This window comes from Dipodomys merriami, unplaced genomic scaffold (assembly GCF_024711535.1).
Source record: "Dipodomys merriami isolate MVZ:Mamm:240054 unplaced genomic scaffold, mDipMer1.0.p SCAF_951, whole genome shotgun sequence".
NCBI classification, from domain to species: Eukaryota; Metazoa; Chordata; class Mammalia; order Rodentia; family Heteromyidae; genus Dipodomys; species Dipodomys merriami.
Window position 1 is genome coordinate 48,751 of NW_027206570.1, and position 6,293 is coordinate 55,043.

Here is a 6,293-nt window from a genome sequence, read left to right on the forward strand (position 1 = left end):
AGATGACAGTGGCTCCCCCAGCCCCTTTCCCAGGGAACTCTGTCCAATTCAGTTGGGGACAAGAGGGTGACGTGCTTTAGCTGGATGGCTGCACAGATTGTTGTGTATGTCTGTTTGTTGGCAGTCCCAGACCTTGAACTCAGGATCTGGGCACAGTCCATGAACTGCTTTTCTCAAGGCTAGCCTCAACTAGTGAAGCCACACGGCTCTACTTCTGGCTTTGTTGGCACTGAATTTGGACAGGGGTTTCAAGGACTTTCCTGCTTAGGGTGACTTTGACCATAGCCTTATAAGTTTCAAGGAGGACCTGTGCTGCTGCTGCTGCTGCTGCTGGCCGCCCTGCTCTGCGGCCTGGGCCCAGGAGGCCGGGGTGAGGCCTTGGTGGTTTCTAGTTCCCCCACTCTCTTTGGTGGTTTCTTGTTCTCCCCCCTTGGTGGTTTCTAGTTCTTCCCTTGGTGATTTCTAGTTCTCTCCTTTTTGGTGGTTTCTAGTTCCCCCACCTTGGTGGTTTCTAGTTCCCTCCCCAGTTTGGTGGTTTCCAGTTGTCCCTCTTTGGTGGTTTCTAGTTTCCCCCCCTCTCCTGGTGGTTTCGGGTCCCCCCCTTCAGGGCGTGGGGCTGGGCTGGGGTTGTGGGGTGGGGAGGTGGCAGTGGATTTTCAGGTCGGGCCAGGTTGTTGGAGGCCAGGGCCTGGTCCTGTTGGCCTGTCTGTCTCTGTGTCTGTTTGTCTGTCTGTCCATCTGTGTCTCAGTCTGTCTGTCTGTGTCTCTGTCCATCTGCTTCTGTCAGTCTGTCCATCTCCTCTCGGTCTGTCTGGCTGTCTGTCTCCTCGCAGTCTGTCTGTCTGCCTCTTGGTCTTTCTGTCCACCTGGCTGCCCATCTGCTTCTCCTGTCTGTCTGTCCGTCCATCTATTCGTTCTGTCTTGGTCATCCATCCATCCCTTGTCTGTCTGTCTGTCTGTCTGTCTGTCTGTCCCTCGGTCTCTGCATCTGTCTGTCTCTGTCTGCAGGTCCATCTGTGTCTGGGCCCCTATCTGTCCATGTGTCTGTCCGTCTCCTCTCTGTCTGTCTCATTGTCTGTCTGTCTGTCCATCTGCCTCTGGCTCTGTCTGTCTGTCTGTCCATGTGTCATCCTCTTGGTCTGTCTGTCTGTCCATCTCTGTGTCTGTCTGTCTGTCTGCCTGCCTCTCAGTCTCTCTGTCTGGGTCTATCTGTCCTGTGTCTGTCTGTCTGTCTCCTCTCTGTCCATGTCTTCCTCTCTGTCTGTCTGCCTCTTGTTCTGTCCACCTGGCTGTCCATCTGCTTCTTCTGTCATCTGTCTGTCCTGTCTTGATCATCTGTCCATCCCTTGTCTGTCTGTCCGTGTGTCATCCTCTCGGTCTGTCTGTCTGTTCGTCTCTGTGTCTGTCTGTCTCCCCATCCGTCCGTCCGTCCCCAGCACCCATCCTCTTCCCCCCTCAGGCCAGGCTGACTTTGACCTCGCCGACGCCCTGGATGACCCAGTGAGTCCTGACCTCTCACCTTTCCCCCCCATGGCTTCACCCTGGCCGCTAGGCCTCATGTGGGGCCTTGATCCAGCTGTGGGCCTGAATCCCATGTGACCCTTTGCCACCCACTGAGGCCTTGGGTTCAGGGGTCAGGGGGGGTCAGGGAGGGGTCAGGGGAGGTCAGGGGTCACCACCCTCTCTCTCTTCGCCCGCAGATCCCACCCCGAAGCCCAGTTCAGGTGAGTGCGGTCCTCCCCCCCTTCCCCACACCAGGCCCACTCAGGGTGGGGAAGCTGAGGCATGGCCCACTCCTGGCACACAGGGCTGTACCCGCAGCTGCTCAACCCGCCCAGGCCGCGACCCCCGGGTCGGGATGGAGGTGGGCGGGTCAGGAGGGGTCAGGGGGGTCAGGGATCAGGGGAAGGAAGGGGGGGAGGCCGGCCTCCATCTTCCCTTGCTCTCTCCCCGCAGACGTCACCTCCCGCCCCGATGCCGGCCTCCACCCCAGCCCCGACCCCTGCCAGGCGCAGGAGATGAGGACATGGAAGGGGGGGAGGCCCGGATGTGGAGGCTGGGGATGGAGCGGCCCGGATGTAGAGGCCCAGATTTAGGGACCCCAGTGTGGAGGCCCGGATTTGGGGACCCGGATGTAGGGACCCAGACATGGAAACCCAGATGTAGGGACCCGAATGTGAAAGCCTGGATGTAGAGACCCCAATGTGGAGACCCAGATGTAGAGGCCCGGATGTAGGGACCCCAGTGTGGAGACCCGGATGTAGAGACCCTAGTATGGAGACCCGGATGTGCAGACTCCAGTGTAGAGACGTGGATGTAGAGACCCCAGTGAGGAGGCCCAGATGTAGAGATCCGGATGTAGGGACCCGGATGTGGAAGCCTGGATGTAGAGACCCGGATGTAGGGACCCCAGTGTGGAGACCTGGATGAGGAGACCCGGATGTGGAGACCCCAGTGTGGAGACCCGGATGTAGAGACCCGGATGTGGAGACCCCAGTGTGGAGACCCGGATGTAGAGGCCCAGATGTAGGGACCCAGACATGGGATCACAGATGTAGGGACCCGGATGTGAGTACCCCGATGTAAGGACCCAGATGTAGGGAACCCGATGTGGAAGCCGGGCTGACCCCGCCCCCTCTGTTCACAGGTGGCGGTGGAGGCTATGGAGGCTCACACGGTAAGACAGGGAAACCAAGGCAGGGGGAGGAGACCCGGATGTAGAAGATGCGAATGAGGAGGAAGGGATGTAGGGACCTGGATGTAGGGACTTGGATGTAGGGAACCTGGATGTAAGGACCCGGATGTAAGGACCCAGAAGTAGGGACCCGGATGTAAGGAACCCGGATGTAGGGACCTGGATGTAGAGACCTGATGTAAGGACCCAGATGTAAGGACCTGCATGGAGGGACCCGGATGTAGGAATTCAGATGTGGGGACCCGGATGTAGGGACCTGGATGTAGGGAACCCGGATGTAGGGACCCAGATGTGGAGGCCGAGCTCCCAGGGCCGCGTCTCTCCTCCCCCTCTCCCCCAGGTGCTGGCAATGAACATGTGATCCACGGAGACCCCCCCCAAGGTAAGTCCCGCCCCCTCGACCGCCCCACTTCCGGTCCCTCGTGATCTGGGCCCGGGTGTGACCCACGGCCTTCAGGACCGCTGCCGCCTCCACTTCCGGTCTCAGTGCAAACTTCCGGTCCGGAGAGAAAAGGAACTTCCGGTCTCTGAGTTCCTGGGGACTTCCAGTACAGATTGTCTTGGGACTTCCGGCCTGCATGAGAACTTCCACTCCTGACAGTATGTGAACTTCCGGTCCAGAGTATTGGAACTTCCAGTCCTGATTGGGAACTTCCAGTCCCTAGTATATAACAACTTCCAGTTCCGACTAGGGACTGCTAGTCCCTAATGTATAGGAACTTGCGGTCCTGATTGGAAAGGCACTTCCGGTCCCTAGTATATACGAACTTCCGGTCTTGACTGGGCACTTCTGGTCCCTAGTATATAGGAACTTCCGGTCCTGACTATGGGCACTTCCGGCCCTGACGATGGGGAGTTCCGGTCCCTAGTGTATAAGAACTTCCGGTCTTCACTGTAGAGACTTCCGGTCCCTAGTATATAACAACTTCTGGTCTTGACTATGGGGACTTCTGGTCCAAGTGTACAGGAACTTCCGGTCCTGATTGGAAGGGCACTTCCAGTCCTTAGTGTATAGGAACTTCTGGTCCTGATTGGAAGGGCACTTCCAGTCCCTAGTGTAGAGGAACTTCCGGTCCCTAGTGTATAAGAACTTCTGGTATTGACTATGGGAACTTCTGGTCCCTAGTGTATAGGAACTTCCGGTTTAGACTGTGGAGATTTCCAGTCCCTAGTACATAGGAACTTCCCATCCTGACTGGTGATTTCCGGTCCCTAGTGTAGAGAAACTTCCAGTCCTGATGGGAAAGGCACTTCCGATCCTGATTGGAAGGGCACTTCCAGTCCCTAGTGTGTAGGAACTTCCGGTCTTGACTGTGGAGACTTCCGGTCCCTAGTATATAACAACTTCTGGTCTTGACTATGGGCACTTCCGGTCCCTGTTCATGGACACTTCCAGTCAAGGCTGTGATAGCACTTCCAGTCAGGCACCCTTGTCCCCCCCCTTCACCTTGGCTCACTTCCTGTTTCTGGGCACTTCCCGACCGGAAGTTGCAGGGAGACGCCCCACCGCCCTTCCCGGGTGTGTTCTCCCCCGCACTTCCGGGTCCAGTCCCGCCCCCTCCAGGCAGCGCGCTGGCCCATGTCGTGTCCCCCATCGTGTCCGTGGTGGTCGTGGCCCTGGTGGGTGCCGCCATCACCTACTTCTAGTCTGGAGGTCACAGACGCTGCTTCCGGGGCGCGGGCCAGGATGCAGGTGGGAACCACCCCCTCCCAGGGTGCTCGGATGAGGAGAGGCGTGGGGCGGGGCCTCACATGATCCCCCGCGGGTGGCTGCAGCTTGTGCCTCCCCTCCCCCACCAGGCCCCGCCCCGGTGTGAGGCTGGATTCGAACCTGGGGCCTCAAGCAGCAGGTGGAAGCAGAAGTGGAAGGAGCCTGGAGGGGGAAGGACGAATAAAATCAACATAAAGTGTGCATGCGCGCTGTCAGGCCTGTCTGCCCAACCCATCTTTCCATTGTGCATGCGTAGGCTCCGCCCCTTTGGAGCCACTCCCTGCACATGCGCAGCGTTTCCTTCCCCTCTGGCGTCTGTGCAGTGTGGAGACAGGCGCAGGGCGGGACAGGATTGTGATGGACAGCTAGAGCGTCCCGTCAGTCACTTGTGGGCGGGGCCTCGGCTTGACATGACGTAAGATGGCGTAGGAGGCGTGGCCTGGAGGTGAATGACAGCCCGTGTGGCCATCTAATTGCAAGGGGGCGTGGCCTGAAGGTTACAGACAGGACAAATGTCCACACAACAGCCAGAGGGTGGGACCTGGAGGAGACAAACAGCCCCTGTGGTCTTTCAACAGCCAGGGGGCGGGGCCTGGAGGTGACAGACAGCCCCTATGGCCTTCCAACAGCCAGGGGCAGGACCTGGAAGAGACAGACAGCCCCTGTGGCCTTCCAACAGCCAGGAGGCGGGACCTGGAAGTGAAGGACAGCCCCTACGCCCATACATTCACTAGTGGGCGGGACCTCTGGGTGATGGGCATAAACAGAGTCCACAGAACTAGCCACGAAGGGGCGTGGCTTCACACAGATCGAGTCTCCAGCTATTGGCTTGGCAGGGGGTGGGGCCCAGAGATGATGGACAGCACGCCCTGCCTTTTAACCTCACCCAAGGAAGAGGCCGAACTGGACCCGCAGCTTCCCTGGGTGGGAGACAGGCGTGTCAGCCAATCAGAGCAGGGGGTGCGGCTGGAGGAGTCCCCGGGGAAGCCAATGGGGCCCTCCCTCCAGAGAAGACCTGGATATCATGCAGGTGCAATGCATCCTAGGCCTAGGGAGACACAGACCTCCGACATGACTTATCCTACTGCAATAAGGAGCTATAGGCCCACCTGGGTCAATCCCTGGAGAGGTCATTGGGGTCCCCTGGGACAGGCACAGAAGGGGAAGAGTTTGCAGGCCTGGTCATCCACCCATCCATCCACCCAACCACCCCCCCCAGAGTGGTCCAACATCCAGGTACCCCACATCTCCAATCCTGCTGGGCCAATCTGAATCCGAGTTCATGTAGTTAGGAGCAGGACTGTGGTGTGAGGTCCAATCAGCAGCGAGTTGGATTTGTGGGGGGGGCTAGGGGGCGTGTCTTACAGCTGGACCAATGACAAGGGAATTAGGAAAGTGAGGGAGGGCTTTCATGGAATAAGCCAATCAGGTGTGAATCTAGGTGGTGGGACGTCCTGGAGAGGGCGGGACCAAGCTTGTATCCTAGCAACCCACCGGAAATGGCCTGAAATGGAAGGCAGGACTAGTTCTATACCCTAGCAACCACCAGAAATGATCTGAAATGGAAGGTGGGACTAGTCCTATACCCTAGCAACGACTGGAAGTGACCTGAAATGGAAGGTGGGTCTAGTCCTATACCCTAGCAATGACCGGAAGTGGCCTGAAATGGAAGGTGGGAGTAGTCCTATACCCTAGCAACGACCGGAAATGACCTGAAATGGAAGGTGGGACTAGTCCTATACCCTAGCAACGACTGGAAGTGGCCTGAAATGGAAGGCGGGACCAGTCCTATACCATAGCAATGACCGGAAATGGCCTCAAATGGAAGGCAGGACCAGCCCTGTATGCTAGCAACAACTGGAAATGACCTGAAATGGAAGGCAGGAC

The 6,293-nt window shown here is 58.0% G+C and overlaps 1 long non-coding RNA gene across 3 annotated transcripts; it reads left to right on the forward strand.

Annotated features, from left to right (window-relative positions):
• The first annotated feature begins 246 nt into the window (after positions 1-246).
• LOC138821891 (uncharacterized) lies at positions 247-4,607 on the forward strand. Of its 3 annotated transcripts, none has more exons than XR_011370253.1 (6): positions 247-370; positions 1,460-1,500; positions 1,701-1,724; positions 2,648-2,677; positions 3,036-3,295; positions 4,496-4,607. It is a non-coding gene; the product is annotated as an uncharacterized lncRNA (long non-coding RNA). The 3 variants fall into 3 exon arrangements; XR_011370254.1 differs by having other exon boundaries at positions 3,036-3,077; XR_011370252.1 differs by lacking the exon at positions 4,496-4,607 and having other exon boundaries at positions 3,036-4,343.
• Positions 4,608-6,293: the final 1,686 nt, after the last annotated feature.